Source organism: Schistocerca piceifrons, chromosome 11 (assembly GCF_021461385.2).
Source record: "Schistocerca piceifrons isolate TAMUIC-IGC-003096 chromosome 11, iqSchPice1.1, whole genome shotgun sequence".
NCBI classification, from domain to species: Eukaryota; Metazoa; Arthropoda; class Insecta; order Orthoptera; family Acrididae; genus Schistocerca; species Schistocerca piceifrons.
The window spans coordinates 109,973,021-109,994,289 of record NC_060148.1 but is presented as its reverse complement, the minus strand read 5'-3'; the positions used below and the strand labels follow the sequence as shown (position 1 = coordinate 109,994,289).

The window sequence follows — 21,269 nt, the reverse complement described above, 5'->3', positions numbered from 1 at the left end:
TACACGGTATCTCTCAAGCCTGAATGCCAACAGCTCACGGAGGCAAGATGGAAATCCGGCACCGTAATGGCTTCCTTGAAGAGTGGAAACATCAGTGTCTGTTGATCCCTTTTGCTCCAGAACTCTGACATGAAGATCTTCACTTGACTTTCTACACCACAGCTGAGAAGGGTTCCCTGCTTTGTGGTCTCCCACAATCAGGCGTCTTTAGGAGGCAGTCACACCATCTGCACTGCCTTATGTCGGTACTGTAACATTACTGTGCTTATGCAGACACTGTGTCTGATGGGAGTCTTGGCCTCCCTTGATTTCAATTAGGCATTCGAAAGGGTTCATCACTCTTATCTGGCAGTAGTGATGCAGAATGTGGGATTCCCAGACAGCTCTGCTGCGCAGCATCTTGGATCCTATATGATCGTCGACTTATGCCATCCATGCTGGTAGAAGGATTGGTGTGGCAGATGCTCTTCCAAGGTCCTGTACTTTCTCGCCATGGAACCGTTACTTTGCGGCCTCCGCCAACTCCTCAGTGAGTCTGTGGGCGACCTGGTCCTTGTCCTGCGCAGCAGAAACGATGTTCAAGTAACACTGAAGTGGGTGGGGTACTAGGGAATTGCTTCAGACAGTGTCATTAACATTTGCAAATCTCGCTAATTGCCTATAAGACGTGGACTGCCTGCTGAATGCGTTACTCTGCTGCAGGTCCGTGACGTGATAACATGTCTACGCATTAATTTTTACAGTCAACTTGGGGAGTTTTGTCGCCCTTAACAATAGGCGCTTATTATGCTGGATCCGGGCAGAGCTCATTTACCACTGAATCTGAACCCTGCACATCAACAATGGACACAGTATGCAAACATTTATGTTGCATCGCAAATCCTGCACATGGACCAGACTTTTCCTATCCTGCTGTCAATGGATAAACACAAGTTATCCACACTGGCATGTGGTTTAAGGTGAGCTATGAGTCCCCCACCCTTGTGAAGGGCAAAGGAGGCCTCAGTCTTTGTCATCTCCAACATCAAGCAATTGTCCTCTTTGAATTCTTGTATGTCAAGACTTTTCACTTGTCTGATCAGCTTATTGACCAGTCGCTATCATTGCCCCAATGCTGCTAACAAATGTCCCAATGTCCATTCCCTGCTGGAGCTATTTCTTTCATGAATACAACTACATCTGGACCCCGCTTCTTCCTCCACATCTACCGATGGCCAAGATTATGCCTCACTTGCAATCGTAGCTTCTGCTGAATGTGATTGAGGAGAAACAACCCCTTGTTGCGTGGAATGCTGTATTGCGTCAGATGTCCAGTCCACCTGATACATGATGGTTATTGGGAAGCAGGTATTGGAGTCGCTTCTATCCAGGACACACCTTGCAGCATCGCCATTATATACCACGTGTGGCCTACAACGATGGCTGTGAAGGCCAGGCAAGTAATGTTTAGCCTTTGGTCCAGCAGATGTCGGCATTTATTTCACACGACTCCTGACATTATCACAGCCCAAAAGCTTCTATTCCCAGCTATGGACTGTTTCCTGTGGACTAAGACTCAATCAGAGGCTCGGATTAGCGGACATGCTGCCTACTACCTATTTGGTGGTGGTCGATTTGTGGCAGTAGCTTAATGACTGTCATTGTGCAGTTGTCAAGAACTCTAAGAACCAACAATATTTATCGGACATTCTCAAGGGTGCTTTCTGTAACCACCTTCACAGCTGGATCATACATGCCTCCATTTTACAGAATCTATCCCCTGAACAGTTATTCATACACACTTGTGAAAAGCTATGCGTCAGTGATTTGCTAACGCATCCCTACCACCCATATTTTCTCTCGATGATGCTGAAGGCTGCTGTCAGTCTTCATGGGGAAGTGCTGGTGCAGCGGAGATGGCTTAAAAACACAATTAAAAAATAACTTCGCTGTATCCTCCTTTCCCCTCTGGTAAACGTTAATGGTGTAATATTAACTGGGGCTACACATGAAGTTGAGGAGATTTTTTTTTCAGGGGTGGGGGGGCTGCTTCTTATTAAGTTTAGGATAAGAGTGGCGATGGTACTAACTTCTTCTTTTCTTTGTATGCCTATTTATAGTCAAGAATGTGAGAAATATGGTAAAAAATGGTCAATGAGGCATAGCTGACATTTTCTCCACCCAGGGACTGGGTATTGTGTTGACTTCAACATCATTTCACCCAATCGACACGTAGGCGCTGAATTGACTTCACCTGAAAAGCCTTGCAACAAGTTGTTGGACACACACAGGTGACGCTCCTGGCGTACCCACAAGCATCATCATTGTATTCAGTCTTGCAGGCAATGAAATTATTAAATATGACTTTCTAATTATTGCCGTGCGGAGTGGCTGCGCGGTTTAGGCGCCATTCCACGGACTGCACAGACCCTACCGCCGGAGGTTCCAGTCCTCACTCGGGCATGGGTGTGTGTGTTGTTCATAGCATAAGTTAGTTTAAGTAGTGTATAAGTCTTAGAGACCGATGACCTTAGTTTGGTCCCTTAGGCCTTCACACACATCTGAACACAGTTTTCTAATTATTAGTTTGTGGGTTTTTATTACTGCTCTTGTTTTTTGCTCATTTCAACTGGTTCATCCAACTAATTCGATAAGAAGAAATATCTCTAAAGGAGTAGATGTGTACAAAGAACTGGATCGCCCATCTCACAATTTTTGTAATTCTGTGGGATATTTTGAAACATTTGAGCATCATTTTGTATCTGATTGCTGTGGCTTTGCGGAAGTTCGTTGCCAATGTGAAGAATTGTGTAGATTCATCGGTTGTCACTCTTCCATTCCAAATATAGAACATCCGTGCTACATAACGTTCAGCAAATGCATCATGTAGCTGTTTCTCATTGATATTCGTCTCCAAAGTCAGTTCTGTACATATTTCTATAATACCGATAATTTGAGAAGTGCTTTCCCTTCATCAGTGGCTTCTGGATGAGGTACAACTGATAGAGCTTTGTCCAGAAGCAGCAGACAAGAAGACAAATGCGCCACCAAAGTGGCTCAACTCTGAGAGTACGATGAAGTCTTTTATGCACTGTAGTGCATTCGTCCCTCATAATGAGCTGACGTGATTGGAGTTCTGTACCCATTACGGTAGTTTTGTGGGTACTGGATGGAGATATCGCACTGATTGAACAGTCGACAGTAATTTTGTTGCTGAAAGCGATGTTTGGCCACTATCGAAAACAGTTGCTGCAGTTCCAGATGACGCAGCTGCCAGGATACTACTTTATTCCGACCATATGTTTTTCAAAATAAATGAAACGGACAACGTTCTGATTTTGCCTCCTGGGGCATGTAGGATATACTATCAACGACATTGACGTAATTGTACGCATGGTTGTGTCATAGCCTGTATGTTGTTCTGGAACCAATCCCAGAGGATTCGTTTGAACAGATGTGCCCAATTAGTCAACGTCATACAGTGTTTCCCGCTGCGTATTGTGAAAGAAAACGTTGTTTGAGGCAGATTCGGGGCAGTCACTCCCAATAGTTTGTTAGGGACTAATAAGCATATGTCGTCCATCGAAACCATTACCTCGTTATAGAGGTCTGGCGTGAATCGAATGTTCGGATTTTGATTATTAGAATGCATCGATGTCAACCCTTAACTGGAAGCGATATTTTAACTAAATTTAACTAAAATCGCGGATCCAAATGGAACCTTGAATAAAAATTCAACACAATGCCCATAAAAGATATAATTCATATGTAAATGCGTAATGATTGTATTAAAATAAATTTTATTTCAAATATAAATAAACTTTTATTGACGAAAAATTTTATATCGTGTTATTTGTTTAACTTTAAGTCCTATGTTTTATATTTTATAAGAATTTTTAGCATGTTACTTTGGAATGCTACATGACTGCTTACATAAAAAAAACCAGATATACTGTGGGGGTTCCTCATAACTTCCGCTTAACATAAATAACAACTCTACATGCCATCAGTCAGAAACAAAAATAATGAAAATGAAACAAGGAAGTGTCCAAATGTTATCTGTATCAGTACCTGAACGAAGAACGGCACTTGGCGCACACACTTCTTTTCCTGCATGCCGTTTACAGATGAATTTAAAACAAGTGTCGCATTTTTGTGATTGTTTGCTGTCAGGTTTAGGACCACATAAATAACGTTTTCCTCTTTTTCGTGATCCACATTGATTACAAGGCGAATTTTCTGCTCATTGGTCATTTTGTGATTTATCAGCTGCCCCCAGAAAGTTATCTATCCTACTCACATGAAGAATCTTTCTTTCTGTGATAAAGGGCCTTATCAAATTTAGTCCAATTTCTTTTCTGTAATTATTACTTTTCATACGTTTTCCACCATTTGATGCCTTCCATAATACAAATCCATTTCCACTCGCAACATTGAATGTTCTTGTAAAGACTGAATAATTGGCGAATTTCTGATGCAATGTATCAACACCAACTTTCGTTCTGTTGTAAAATTCAATTATCTGAGGTTTTCCACTACTTTCATTGACTGAATTGTCATGGTGCATTGATGAGATCACAACTGCGCTTCGATCCTTCTTAGGGACAGAAGATGCCAGTGTTTTATCCTTCATGAAACCAAATAATGTAGATCCTACTATCCCTTGTTTATTGGCTAAAAATTCTGGTGGTATTTCCCTTTTCATTTTGTTCATCGTTCCAATGAAGGTCCAACCATTTTCAATCAGTCTGTCAACGAGCTCCACAAGAGGAAACCCATTATCCGCATTTATATTTCTATCTGTTCCAAATAAAGGTTCTGCAAGCTGCAGTAGATTCTGTGTTGGAACTGAAAGTTGGCTTATTTCATTAGTAAATTCTTTGCCTGTATAGATAAAAGCATTGTATAAACAGTGTGTTTTAGCGTCACAAAGGCACTTAATCTTGATGCCATATTTAGCAAACTTCGAGTTCATATAAACCCTGAAAAAACATTTCCCTCTAAAAGGGCAAAGCAATTCATCAACTGTCAAATATTCTGAGCAGCTATTTTTTTTTTTTTACAGTTCAGAATGAAATGTCGAAATATTTCTGAGTGAGAGTAGCGCGTCCATTAGTTCTTCTTTCTTCCCTAGAATTCATATATTGAAATCTCAAAGCAGACAACAGGAACATAAATCGCTTCACTGACATCGTTATTCTGAATCATAAACAAAAGCATTCTGCACTGTTTGGGTGACCAGTATACAAGCGGCCTAACCCGTCGGACGACTACAAACCAGGACGACCTGGAACTGCTCTACGTTGTTGGCGGCGTTGCAACATGTTCGCCGATGTTTTCTGCTACAGCGTAAAGTCAAGCGCCGGTATACCAGTCGTGAACGATAGAGAGGAGATGGCTGTGAGAATCGCACGCTGGCCGACGCTTCTCCAGGATGACAACGCCAGAGGACGACATTAGCGCCGCGCCCGACTGGTCGCGGCCCAACTGAGTGGCAGCTTCAAGGTCAGCGAGTTCTACAGCAGCTTCGAGATTAGGCACTTGTATATCAGCGACTTAGGATTGTTTATACTGAAAAAAATGGTTCAGATGGCTCTGAGAACCATGGGACTTAACATCTCAGGTCAGTCCCTCGACTTAGAACTACTTAAACCTAACTAACCTAAGGACATCGCACACATCCATGCCCGAGGCAGGATTCGAACCTACGACCGTAGCAACAGCGCGGTTCCGGACTGAGGCGCCTAGAATCACTCGGCCACAGCGGCCGGCGTTTAAACTGAAGATCATTGCGTATTTTTCATGTCGCCCTTTGCTTGCGACACATCTGCCTAATTGACAAACTTTTGTTATCTTTTCCTTTCGTAATAAAACTCACGAATACGATTTGTCTGAGTGTTGCCTAGCGATCCGAGACTAGGCTGGATTTAACATTTTCCCAAATTGCCAAATTCCACTACTCGCTGTTGCACGTTTTCGAGGACGACGGTGAATGTGGTATGTCGTGATGATTAACTACTTCAGTATCATTGTTATATAGATTTAAAGTGATCGATTTTTCGGTATCTTCAGTCAATGGTCGACGACAAAACTGGTATCATTGCCAGGTGTAGTCTCGCCGACAGTCATCTTTTCTTACTGTTCCGGCATTTCCCGACAGGCATGCAGGGATAATCGCTGTTGCAGAAGTCAAATGGACTATAAATCATGTTTTTGTTGAAGACTTCCATTAAGTGTGGGTCAATGTCGACTTCGGGTATGTGTGATTCTGTTGATCAGTGTGAAGTTGCCTGGATTTTGTGGTCAATAAAATAGAAATGTATGCCTGTGACACTCCTCTACTTTGCCGTTCAATGGAATACATCCAGAAGCGTGTCTCTCCAAAACCATGATGATCGGCAATGAAAATTATTCAGAACTTCTGTGTTTGGTTAATGTCAGGCGCAGAAAATATTATGACATTCAGGTGATGACCCCCCAGTGAACGTAAGTTCCTTTACTTCATCCCATCAATGTCTGCGTGTGAATATGTTAAAATAACCTGAGTGGTCATTTGTGCAAACAAATGTTCGATAGGGTTATGTCACCTGTCACTAACAATGATAATGTTGAGGGTGATGAATGTAATTTCGTCTGTTTCTCTTATCCACCTGCTCAGAGCATTGCTGGTGTTTCATTTTACATGGCACTACAAGTTATAATTATCAGTTTATACGATAACCCCACCTGTGTGACGCCTCAAATCATAATTAGCACCACAGTCTAATGCACCAAGATATAGATCGGTATGCAGTGTTCGTCTGAATCGAAAAGCGCGTAGTCGATTGCTTTCCATTCTTACTTCACGTTGCTCGTTTGTTTCTGCGGTTCGTGATGCCTTTTTATTCCGTGCTAGAGGTCTACATTGACCAATAGCTCTTTGTAAAGATCTGATTTGAAGGGAGGAAGGGAGGAAATTGGGGCTCAAAGTCCCGTCGAGATCTAGGTCATTAGAGGCGGAGCACACGGTCGGAATGTTTCAATGACGGGGAACGAATCCGGCAGTTCCCTTTCAAAGAAACCACTCCAGTATTTGCCAGGAGCGACTTAAGGTAATCACGAAAACCTAAATGCTCAGACACGGATTCGAAACCTTCGTCTTCCCTAATAAGGAACCAATTTGGTAACGACTGCACCATCCGGTTCGCTTGATAGTGAAAGTATTGCTTCGCGGAAACTATTACAATTAGTTTGTAAAAAGAAGAGAAAATGGAGTCAGTTGTGTTATGCCGAGTTGCAGTTTGAAGTTTATAATTAACACCACTTGTTACGTCAGACACGAACTGAAATATCTATATCTATGTTTAACTCATTTCACATACGTCATACATACGGGACTGCAAGAACTGCCACTGAACAATGTGACACACACAAATATGTTGAAAGGACAGCGCACCACACATTCGAAAATAAAATATGAGTAGACGTCTATGGTAACGCCTCAATGTTGACGCACCTGCGCAGACGGATAGCGTTTTCGCCTGCCGCCTCTTGCATTCAGTTGAAAGCTGGCAACTTCCGAGATGCCTCTCAGTTACATTTGCATTGTGTGTTACTGCTGCTAAAATGTTTGCTTCACTTTTATCAATAATTGCTCTTGTTTCTTCTTGGCGTGTTCTATTTTCGACACTTACAGTTTCCAGATTTTCCTTAAACAACTTTAATACAATTCAAAAGCCTCCGTTTGTTGACACACAACAGATCAGCAAAGTTTAATTGCAAATAATCGAATGGTATAGAATCGAAGGAGGGACAAATAATGAAACGTTCATATATAGAGGTAGGGGTGCAAATGTGGAAGCGTGTGGGTATTGTGGAAACGTCTAGTACCTGGCGTGCAGAGTGTTGTACTCTAGTAGGGCAGCCAGAAATTGTGGCAATAGTTCCTGTTTGTCACGGTAGAGGGTTAGCAGTCAGCTGAGCAGCAGGCGCTGTGACAGTGATGCAATTTACGTTCGCGCATTTTCTAAACCTTTTTCGAGGGAAGCTGTGGTATTATATTTATCTACATACTTTGTAGATATCTTTCTTTACTGATAGCTTATAAAGGGAGGTGCATAGAAGGTTTTAGCAGTCCTTTGTCAACCTTAAATGGATAGTTGCTTAATGTAATCTACCGAAATTGAAAATGGCCATTGTGTAGGTAATGTGGAAGCATACATAGGATGGCATTGTGGAAACGTTTCCTCAATACCAACATCAAATACATTACTTATAATACGTTTTGCGTCTGTTTCTATATGCCACGAAAGCTAACTGATGGGAAACCAAGAGTTATTGTGAAGAAGTGGGATGCTGAAAACATGATTAAGACTATAATAGCCTTAAGGGTAATTGGTAAATGCCATCCTTCAGGGTGGATTCAAACTGAGCTCTTCTCAGAGTGGTTTGACAACTTCATTTCTAAGGCACAAAAAAAAAAAAAAAAAATTGGTTCAAATGGCTCTCAGCACTTTGGGACTTAACGTCTGTGGTCATCAGTCCCCTAGAACTTAGAACTACTTAAACCCAACTAACCTAAGGACATCACACACACACACATCCATGCCCGAGGCAGGATTCGAACCTGCGACCGTAGCGGTCACGTGGTTCCAGACTGAAGCGCCTAGAACCGCACGACCACACCGGACGGCTCTAAGACACATCCCTCAAAAGAATCTTCTGTGTTGTTAATTCTTGATGGGCATAACAGTCATGCCAGAAACCTTCAAATTATAGAACGTGCAAGGGAGAACCATGTTGCAATAGTAAGCATCCCGCCTCACACCTCTCATAAAATTCAGCCACTTGATAAGACCTTTATGGGCACTCTAAAAACGTATTACTCTTTGTTCGTCAATGGTTGCGGCTCAGTAGCCGGCCCTTAGGACCATATGACATATCTGTGTTGTTTGGGAAAGCCTACCTAAAGTACCAGACTGGCTCTACTGCTGCAAAATGATTTTTGGAGACTGGAATTTTCCCACGTGACGGGACTGTTTTTGCATAAATCGACTTTATAGCTGTAACGTCGGCTTTAGATGAGGCCAGAAGTGTGAGATGACCTGATGATAATCCAGCATCTCCAGGTGGAAGTAATGACGTCAGACAAGAAAACACTCAAAACGAATTCAGACCTGTGACAACTGACAGCCCAAGTGAAGATGGCCAAAGAGAAAGCAGAAGGTCAACATCGTTGTCAAATACCTCATCAAACACGGGTGTGTCTGCACAAGACATCACGCCAATCCCTCCTCTAAAGAGGAAGGTTTACAACAGAGCTGTTTTGACATCTTCGCCTTATAAAACACGCCCTGAAGACCCCTTAATGAAGGGTAAACAGAAGCTTCCTGAGGCACCTGCCAAAAGCAAGAAAAAACGTGAAGCTCCTCCTAGAAAACGATGCAGAAAACGGCTTAAGCTATCTGAGGATTCAGTTGAAGAGCCCAATGCACCAAATGTCTCTTCTGGCGAGTCAGATTTGGATCTCCCAGTTGGGGAAAAAAACCTACTGAAGAAGATGCTATTTGTGTTTTTTGTGGAGGCGCATTTTTCAAAGACGTTCGGGGAGAACTGTAGATTAAATGTGTAGTGTGTGAGGAGTGGAGTCACTCTTTGCGTGCCGAAAATGAAGGAGATATTAACATACGCGAATTTTGCAAGTGAACTTCGCATATGAAGCATTTTTTATTACTGTTTCGTTTAAAAATGGTTTTGTCTAATTTAAATTCAATATAAAATAAAGTAGTTGCTAATATTTTCAATAGTTTTCGTTTGAAGTAGTCAGTTTCCCACAATTTTAAGGCGTTTGCACATTACCCACACATCTTGAAAACTTAATGAGTTGTTGTGCAAGCAGAAAATGTTTTTTTGATTTTTAACGTATTTAATTTTTGTGTTTCAGAATATTACATTCATTGCTAAAACACTGTGAGCTTTGGCTAATTTTTAGAGCTGAAAGAGAAGTATACATTTTTTTATACAGCAAAAACAAACTGGGTTTTCACATTTATTCAGTCCTTATGTGGCGTTTTCTTGTTTTTGTAAAATGTTCCACCGACACAGTTGACGAAAATGTGCATTAGTCGGGTTGCATAAGGCTGAACCGCCGTTTTCTGGTATGGAACGCTACTTGGATGAATAGCCACACATGCGCACCACCTCTCCTATAATCTCGTCTCTCCAATTGATTTTCAGTTGCCATTCTATCAGATTTATGAATGCATCCGCTGCTCATTTTTAAGTTGTTTTCGAGTGATTTCAATGCTGGGTCATTGTTACATTAAAGAGCATGGCATACAGAAGCCGTATTAAGTAGAAACGAGCAAAGAAGTTACATAAGACGCAAGACAAATACAGACAATATCTGTAACAGTGATACAGGTTCGACAGAATGGTCGGTCCCCAAGACAGCAACATGTGAGGGTAGTTCGTGATCGAAAAATTACCACGCAGACTGGAAGCAGCACATTTAATTCTGGATTTAAATGATGTTTGTTGACTTAGCATTTGGTGCTTGCGATATGGTACTGGCTCTGCATTTCGTCGCCTATCTGCTCGTCTGTCGAATTAACACCAACATGGCGAATAATGCGCTATGTATGAAGCAGGAAGGTGGCGGTGCATACAGCGAACTTTGAGAACAGAGGACTCTACTGGCAGCCACTGCGGACTTCAGCCTTATATTAACTCTGTTTCTGCCTGGCAGGCTAATGTTGATAATGTCGTGCCTTAAATGAGAGCTACAGGCATGCAACAGCTTGGCCAGTAACACCAGATGGAGTTTAACAATGTTAAATATAACTGTAGTCTTCCGCAGCCTTTGTCACAGCCAGTAAAATTTTTCTGGGTTTGTGACTGCATTGTAAAACCACCGATGTTTCTGTCACTGTTGCAAGTGACCTTCTGCAGTGCGTTTTGGTTTGATGTTTTGTAAGCAAAAACACCCTGAAGAAGGACATATGCAACAGTGATCGAAACGTCAGCAGTTTTATATACCTAGAATGTAGTCACAAAACCAAAAAAATGTTATTGAGTTTACCATTCTTCTTATCTAAGTTCTCTACGAGGAGGAAGTATGGGCATGCATCAGATCGACTGTACCGTTTGTACAGGGAGAGTCACTAACTGATGCCACCTAAAGTAACTCCGGAAGTGTGACAGTAGCTAAACAGTTTGTCTGACAAATGTTGCATGGGACAATGGGGGCTACAATATGACGTTGGTTTTTTGTTGCTAGATAGGGTCGTATCAGAGATATGAAGGTCAACTTTGTTTTTTCTCGTAAATGGGATGCTATCGTTTGGTATTTGTTTTCTGATAACGACTATCGAGACGAATGCAATGATGTGTAACAGTAAGGTCTTTGAAGGTCAACGAATGTCCAAAGGTGGCATGAACGTCCATTTACAGAAGGTGTTCCAAGTGATGACCATCGGTATCAATGCATTACTCCAATCTTCTTATCATGGATTGATTGGTATTCCTTACCACATCACCACTTAGAGAAGCACATACTCTGACAACTCTCTCTCGTATATCGTGTAAATAGTAAATATTCGCCGAATATAGTATATCCATCTAACGTGCCTTTCACATGTAAACACCATTCGACGGTTTCGCAATAGAGCACTAATATTGTCGAATCAAGTGAATGTGTATGATGTATTCCTTCGAAGAACAAGTCGATATGCTTCTCATTTACGGGGAGTGCCAACGAAATTCAGTGAGAGCTAGAGACTTATATGCTGAAAGATATCCTCAATGGACTCACCCTATACGACATACATTTAAATATGTGTATGATAAATTGAGAACAACTGGATATTGAACGTATCGGAAGCATATCAGGCGAAGGAAAGTTACTAACGAGGAAACGGAACTTGGTACTCTTGCCACTGTGGTTCGAGATCCTTGTGTTAGTTCACGTCAAATCACAAGGGAATCTGGCCAGGGTTTGAAGCTGCCCCAGTACAGCTCACATAATACCCAGTACAGAAAGCTGGTGAAAACGCGGAATTGACAGCAGTGAGACACTGTTAAAACTTGCAACCTGTATCGAAAATATACACTGAGATAATATGGCATTTGCCACAGGTCACAAACGAAATGTACCAACCAAAACAGAAACATAAATTGCGTGTGAGGCTGTCTGGGAAAGACTCGGTATCATGGTGGGCATTAATTTGGAATCAGGTCCCTCTGTCAACTTCTAGACCTACTCCAGATGCAACCAAAAATTATGCAGAAGACTAAAGCACTGTTATATAAGTTTCCAAGTCACTCTCTCATTGATGAAATAGATGTTAATTGGGCAACAATCTACTGGTTAAATGACAGTTCAGTAAGGGGTGGGAGAGACAAAACATCTGGTGAAACATTTCTAAATGAGTTGTTTGATCATTACCTAAAACAGTCTGTTTGGGAGCCCACTCATGATGTTGCACCTGATAGTTTCAAAATGACCATACCTCTCTGAGGAAGCTCACACAGAAACTAGTATCAATGACCACGATTTACAACATGCAAATGGCCACTAAAACAAGTAGCGGAATACATATATGTTCAGCAAACAAGATAAAGAAGCAATTGTGACCCATTTGAATACAAAACTCGAAATATTTAGCTCTTGAGAACAACATGTAGAAAAATTGTGGCTGAGGTTCACAAGAACAGTCAGCTGTGCACTTGGTACGTATCTACATAAATATCATCCTTACCATAACCGTCTCCACCGAGAATTAACTGCTACCAACTGTATGCGTCGAATTCTGCCGATGGGCTCAACTTCATATTCAGAGGGATGACAGATTTATTACTTTGATTTTATTTACTGACGAGGCTACATTCATGGAAATTTTAATATGAATAACGTGCATTATTGAGCAACTGGAAATCCGTGTTGGCAGTGGCAAGTTGCAGACCAAAAACCGTGGTTGGTGAATCTATAGAGTGGGATGCTGGAGGACAGAATTATAGGCCCCTACTCATCCAAGGAAATCTTAATGGTAGGAAGTATACCACCTTCCTGCAAGGAACATTAGGTCTGTTATTGGAAGAAATACCTTTAGGAACGAGGAACAGAATGTGGTATCAACACGATGGGTGTCCAGCACCTTTTTCGATGATGGCTAAAAATGAGCTGCAGGGACAATTCCCAAATTGTTGGATTGGATGCGTAGGAGATGTTTCGTTACGGATTCATTCACCACACCTGACACCTCTGGATTTTTTTCTTGTGTGGATTCGTAAAAGACATTATTTATAAAGACGTTCCTACTACACCTAAGATATTCAAGAGAGAAATGTCAGAGCTGGTGCTTTGCTGATGTGATGACGAATACCACTCAGTCCTTGATAAGAAGGTTGGAGCCATTCGAACACCTTCTGTAAATTGACGTTCATGCTACCTTTATGACCCTGTTGACCTTCAAAGAACTTACACATCATTGGATTCGTCTCGATAGCTGCTTTCATAAAATAAGTACCAAACTGTAGCATGTCATTCAAAAAAACAAAATTGACCTTCATATCTTTGACACCACTCCACCAAGCAACAAAAAACCAACGGCATGTTATCACCCCCATCGTCCCTTGCACGCTTTGTCCCACAAACGTTTCAGGTTCTGTCACACTTTTCAAGTTATTCTTGGTCGCAATGGTTAGTGACTCACACTGTAGACACTCGACCGAGCAAATTTGTCGTGGAGAGGTGGGGGAAGAGGGGGGGAGTCGGGGGATGACCCCGAGAGTGTTCTCTGTATTTCAGCACTGTGCCAACAGCAGAAGGGGATCTGAACCCGGTACCTGTCTGGGACAGTATTAGAGGGTCGGCACAGAGCATTTTAGTAATATGGCCTGCTCTTCTGCTGCTAATGGCCTGCTGCACAGGTGTCAAGAATGAACCTGTTAGGGTGGCGGTATGACCAGGACAGTGTGAGAAGGTTAACTGACGATGACTACGATCGTGAAGGTGTGGCTAGGTTGAGGTGTATAACTTTGGCGGATCTCACACTATAAGCTCTTCCTCTACGATACCGACGCTACAAGTACCAAAAGACTTATAAGAACGTGTAGAGTGCGAATCGTCAAACCCGCAACACTGTCAACGCAAGGGAGCACATCAAAAAGTGATCGCTACGAGAGCTCGCTTGAAACTGTCGTGTGGAGTTCTCAAGTATGCGTGACAGCAAATTTTCTCGTAATTCAGAATAGTGGGATCCACAATGGACTGAAAAATCGGCCATTGATTAACGGAGACATTAGAAACTAATAGCTGTTAATTTCAACCCACTCTCCACTGAACTTAGACGCTTTCTCAAACACAAATCTTACATTTTCTGTTCGATAACCCCATCAACTCCGTTCATCTACGTATACGTCTGCATCCATACTCTGCGAACCACTTTGAAGTGCATGGAAGAGGGTACCTCCTAATGTATCAGTTATCAGGGCTTCTTCACATTCCAGTCATAATTGGAGCTTGGGCATGATTGTTTAAATTACCTCTGTGCGTCCTGTAAGTCTGCTACTTTCAACCTCACGACACCTGTGGGTTGTAATATATTGCTAGATTCGAGGCGTAAAGCAGCTTCTTGAAACTTTCGGAGTGGGCTTTATTTGAATAGTTTCTGTCTATCTTCAAAGTGTGCCAGTTCAGTTACTTCATGGATCAAAGAAGCATTGAATGTTCGGGTTGCTCTTCTCTACGTCTTTACAATACCTGCTGCCAGTCCTATTTGATACGGTTCGTACACACTACAGCAATATTCTCGGTATCGTCACATGAGACAATTGTAAACAATCATCTCTGTGGACTGATCCCATCACCCTAGTATTCTACCAATGAACCGAAGCCTTCCATCTATCTTATCTTCAACTGAGAGCACATGATCGTTCCGGTTGATGTCCCAAATTGTAACGCCCAGAGATACGTATGAATTAACTGGTACCAGCTGTACTCTTTCATTGGTGACTATATTTTTTTATCAAGATCCTACTCAATATTTGTGCAGAATTCTTCAGATAGTACATCATTATAGATAACTGCATCATCCACGAAAATCCTAAAACTATTAAATTGCTGCAAGACGATTAATATATAACAGAACCTGCGAGTCCCAATACACTTACATTGTCCACACCAATTTCTCTGCATTGAAGGTATGCTGAAAGATATCCTCAACGGACTCACCCTATACGACGTACATTTAAATATGTGTATGATAAATTGAGTCCTCCCTACCACATAAATCCTCAGTTAAGTCACAAATTTCGCATCATACGCCGTATGATCTTACTTTTGGTAATAAGAGTTGTTATGATAGTGAGTCAAATGATTTTATCGAAAATCCAAAATTACTGCATTTATCTTACTGTCTAGATTATGACTTTAAGGAAGTCATGAAGGAAGTGTCACTATGTTTGAAATCCATACTGATTGACAATGAGGTCCTTCTATTCAAGGAACCTCATTACATTTGAGCTCAGAATATGTTCGAAAATCCTATAACAAATGGATGGCAAGGATATTATACGGTAGTTTTGTGAATGACTCCTGCTGCCCCTCTACTTAATGGGTGTCTCCTCGAACTTCTCCCAACTACTGGACAATGTTATTTGTGATAGAGATTTACAATTTATTATTGTGTTATTTGTATGAGGATTTTGGTTAAGAGGGGGGCTAACTTAGTCGCAAATTCGGTGTAGGATCTGATAGAGATTCCATCAGGCTCTAGAGCCTTGTTAAATTTCACCTGTTTCTCAAAACTAGTGACACTAATTCTACATCTGTATCTGTCATCGTCACAAATTGGGGCAATACCCCACAGTACCATCTCTAAACAAACATTTCGGAAAACTAATTCAGAGTTTCTGATTTTGTTTTGCTATTCTTAATTGCTATCATTACCCAGTCTACGAGTGTCTGAACACTAACTTTGGTACCAGCTTTACATGGTACCGGAATCTCCTTGATTTTGTGAGAGATCCTTCCTATTCTATTTCAATAGTCTTAGTAGGAATCAAATTATGAAAAATCCAGGATGGAGTGTGACAATATTACGAAAAGGAAACTTGCAACTCACCATAGAGCGGAAATGCTGAGTTGCAGATAGGCACAACAACAAACTCTCAGAATTAAAGCTTTTGGCCAATAAGGCCATTGTCAACAATAGACGACAGAAATGCATACACGTACACTCCCCTCCCACACACACACACACACACACACACAAGAACGCACGCACAGAACTCACACACACGACTGCAGTCTCAGGCAACTGAAACCACATTGTGATCAGCAGCACGAGCGCATGGTGGGAGTGGCGACTGGATGTGGAGAGAGGAGGAGCGGCAGGATGGTGGGGTGGTGGTCAGTGAAGTGCTACAGGTTAGACAGAGGGCAGCAGAAGGGTGTGGAGGGAGGGGAAGTAGCAGAAAAGTAGAGAAATAAAAAGACTGGGGTGGTGGTGGCATGATGGCTGGGTAGTGATGGAATGGAAACAGGGCACCTTGCTGGATGGGTGAGTGCAGTGACTAACATAGGAGGACACCAGGCAGGTTGTGGGAACCTTTGTTAGTCACTGTCTTCACTCATTCATCCCCTTCCCTGTTCCAATTCCAGCACTACATAACGGTCATTCCACGACGAAAGACAGTGTTTCTTTAATTATGAGAGTCTTTTTGTTGTGCCTAACTGTGACTCAGTAGGCTTAGTATGTTGGACGGAATTTTCTCTCATCAGCCAAATACATTTAGCATCTTCCTACATGTAGGTCTACGTTTTGCCTAGCATTCATTGACCAGTTGTCTCTTTTTCTTTAGATGTTTCTTTCAAATGAATGCAGACCATGGAGTGTCCCTCTTATCATGAACTGCTTTACATACGTACCAAGTGCATAGCTGACTGTTTCTTGTAAACCTCAACTGCAATTTTTCTACATGTTGTTCTCAAGAGCTAAATATTTCGAGGTTTGAATACAAAACAGGTCACAATTGCTTCTTTATCTTGTTTGCAGAACATATATGTATTCTGCTACTTGTTTTAGTGACCATTTGCATGTTGTAAATCATGGTCATTGATACTAGTTTCTGTGTGAGCTTCCTCAAAGAGGTATGGTCATTTTGAAACTATCAGGCGCAACATCATAAGTGGGCTCCCAAACAGACTGTTTTAGGTAATCATCAGACAACTCATTTAGAAATGTTTCACCAGAAGTCTTGTCTCTCCCACCCCTTACTGAACTGTCATTTAACCAGTAGATTGTTGCCCAATTAACATCTATTTCAGCGAGAGAGTGACTTGGAAACTTATATAACAGTGCCTTAGCCTTCTGCATAATTTTTGGTTGCATCTGGAGTAGGTCTAGAAGTTGACAGAGGGACCGGATTCCAAATTAATGCCCACCATGATACTGAGTCTTCCCCAGAAAGACTCACAGGCAATTTATGTTTCTGTTTTGGTTGGTACAATTTGTTTGTGACCTGCGGCAAATGCCATACTATCTCAGTGTAATTTTCGATACAGGTTGAAAGTGTTATCAGTGTCTCACTGTTGTCCATTCCGTGTTTTCACCAACTTTCTGTACCGGGTATTATGTGAGCTGTACTGGGGCAGCTTCAAACCCTGGCAGGTTGATATCAGTGCTTCGGAAGTTAGTCATTTGAACTCTAATACTCTTGCAAGTATGTGACACTTCTTTGGAATTATTACTGACACGTTCAGGTCCCTATCGTTATCTGGACTGGATGAAGAGTAATCTAAAAACATGTACACTCCACACCCAAACAGCTACCTGAGCAGCAGCCTCTGATGTGTACCACACACCTGACCGATTTAGGGTGTCCATAGAGTACTCAACCCCTTCATGCAAGTCCAAGAAATTTCAGGCTGCTTTGTCACAGAACCTTCGAACTCTTGAGTCAGTAGTTGCATTCGATTCAGAACGTGGGATGCACGACCAGTTTTGCACTGCAGCAAATTGTGAGTCTCACTGAAATTAGATGAGGCCAGCTTTGTCAACCTTCTCTGCCATTTGAATGATCCAAGTGTGGCCGCAGAGCACAGTCAGCAGCTGGTAGCGCCCTGCTCTCTCAGCGGCTGACTGAATGGCCTCTGTAGCGTGCTGAATAAGGCTCCCAGCCATACTCTTAGTGTTCCCTCACATCGCTTTTTGCATTTCCCTAAGGGATACATTCACTTGCCGTACATTTGAACTTCCTCCTGTTAATAGGTCCTATCCTTTTATGTTTGCCCCTTCTTTACACAGCACATACCATGTTACTCAACAGCTGAAGTCAGTCTCACTGACTCAGTTTCGATTTCAGTGGAAGCCTGCACCTCATACTTGTTGGTTATGGTGATGAGTACCACGTGCTGACTGCTCCCCGGTCCCTGCCTCCACCGTCCATGCAGCCTAGTAGTACCACTAGCAGACCGCTCACAGCCAAGTGCATGAGGGGTGACAGATCATGTACCTCGTGTAGAAGTGACAGCACGATATGATAGTGTGAGGTACCTGTGGTATATCGGATACATGACTGTCGGTAACTCTCCCGAAACACCCACGCACAGCAGCATGCAGGCGGCTGATCTTAGCTTATGAACGTCGGCTTACTATTCCCACGTTCGAGGAGAGTGTTCATAGTAGGGCTGCAGTGTGGCTGGTGTAATGTCTTACAGAATAGTAAACAAGTGTCATTAAGTTAAGCTTAGAGAATCATTTTTATACTCTGGACCAGTTAAGCTCCAAGTATGACGAGTTACCGTTAATATCTGAAGCAGTCCGTACTGAAATCGATGCTTCCTTTACAGCCTCAGTATCACCTTCTATAAACGCTACTAATCTCCTGAATTTTTTTAGAGACTGTAGTCGAAAACAAAATCAAGATAATAATTACTTTGCAGTGAATGCAGACAATGGAACACGACATGCAACTTACAACAAGCGCTACAAAAACACTGATTTTCTACGACATACGTAATTCTCATCACTGGTAACTTATTAAAATTCTCAAAAATTTATATTTATTCACGTTGATATACAATGAATGATGGGATAAACTATCATTGAATGAGATTGCTACTCCGGAATTTTTATAGAGGATATATGCTGCTCGTAACGGATGCTATAGCACAAAATTCGTTTCTCATGGCACACAGCGTACGAAAATACGGAATATAGTGCGACACAAACACGGATTTTGATACAGTTAACACGAATAACTTGTTTAAAATTGATATGAAGTGTTAGGACGTGACTTTTAGAGGCGAATTATCTGACACATCTGGTTCGACTCCGACACGAAGGAAATAGCGGAAGTTGGCTTGTATACGAAATTATGATTAAGTAGCCAAGGGAACTGCCGGATTCTCCATTTTGCTGGTTTCGTGTCACATTTGGCACTTGCGTGTGAAAGATGAAGTCTGCAACATCAGTACGTCTGTAAAAAAAAAAAAGACGTACAGTGTGCAGCATAAAGCAACTAAAGGCGCGTTGGTAACCCTCTTTGAAAATTTTACTATTACCTTCCGTAGACAGATTGCTTTTATCACTGTAAGGGTCTATGGAAGATACTAGGTGATTTTTTTCTACGATCTACAAACACTAGGGGTTGATCAGTGAGATGATAAGGAACAAAAATGTTCTAATGATGTCCAGAAACTCATGGTTCCCATGACAGAGACCATTTATTTAATCATACTTTGTTACAGAAGCTGCAGTGCAATACCACGCAGCCATACTTTAGAATGAAATTTTTCCTCCTAGAGGGTCGTACTGTTTCTCGCACGTCATTACCTAACATGCAGGAAATCATGAAGGACGTACCCGAAATGAAGAGACACTAGACATGGAAAAAAATGTGATTAAAACTGTCAGTAACAGGCAATGGACCGGCCTGTACGGGGTAAGCCAGACGACCGTGTGGGACATTCTCCATGACGGTTGTTACTACCCTTATCAGTTAGAGTGTGTGAAGGGGTTACTAGCGACAGACTTTCCACATCGGCAGGAGTTTTGTCGTCGGTTGCTTCACCAGGCTACCATGAGTGCAGGATTTGTGTCATCCATCCTATTCACCGATGAGGCCAGCCTTACGTGGAGTAGCATCTGCACCTTTCAAATCAGTCATCTGTGGGATAGTATGCAGAACCCCTGTGGTACGATGACAGCGAATCATCAGCATCGGAGCAGCCGGAATGGGTGGGCTGGTATAATTTGCGACCGTATTTTGGGACCACTCTTCCTTTCATGTCACCTAACAGGCGGGAACTGTCGGCATTTCCTACGGCCGTCTTGCTGTAATAAGTGCCATTTATGATTCTAATGGTTATGTTATGATGGTGCTCCAGCCCACTTCGCCATTAACGTCCGGATGCATCTCAAACGTGTCTTCCCAGGTTGAAGGATCGGACGAGAGGCTCCAGTTGCATGGCCTGCTCGTTCACTGCATCTCAACCCGTGCGATTTCTGGTTATGGGGCCACCTCAGAAGTATCGTGTACGCAGAGGACATTCCAGATGTGGAGACACTGGAGCAGCGTATTCATCCTGCCTATGACGCTGTTCGTATGCAGCCTGTCCGATTTGAACGTGAGGGACGGGGCACGCTTCTGCGCGTATACACGCATGCGTTGAGACACACGGAAACCATTTTCATTACGTACTGTAACTGCCGTTGCGTGGTACAGCGAGTATTAGACCGCAGTCTTTGTAACACTGTATGAATAATTAGTGTCTGGTGTGGAAACTATGCGTTTCCAAACATAAATTCATTAGACCTTTTTGTTCCGTATCCTCTCATCGATCAATCCCTAGAGTCTGTATACGGTGGTAAAAACCATCCTGTATACGCTACGTGATGACTAAATGGTATTCGAACTGGAGCTTTCTAGAACACCAAAAGCGATGATACACTGATACCCCATGGATGTTGCGAAGTTCGCTCGCAGTATCCTTATGTCTGCAACGTGACACAAAGCAGATACCCGAACAAGGTCACTCCAGCGTATACCACGGGTGTTATGCTACTGGCAAAGCAGTAGCGAGGGACGTACGTATTGCCTGTCATCCAGGAGCAGTGAACAGTACTGAATACAAGTTTGTGTGACCCTTGGACGAGATAGCATTCTGAACAAATGAGATATCACATTATTAAGATTAAATTAGTGCACAATTATTTTACATCATCTATCGCTGTTTTAAAAATAAAAGCTCCATATATTCAAGTAGCAATCTACTGTGTTTGAATACGACCGCCGCCCCACGGCGC

The 21,269-nt window shown here is 42.2% G+C and overlaps 1 long non-coding RNA gene across 1 annotated transcript in view; it reads right to left on the bottom strand.

The window, feature by feature from the left end:
* LOC124720123 overlaps positions 1–21,269 on the bottom strand; it is a 76,599-nt gene that overhangs the window by 14,634 nt on the left and 40,696 nt on the right. The gene's annotated exons all lie outside the window — the stretch shown is intronic.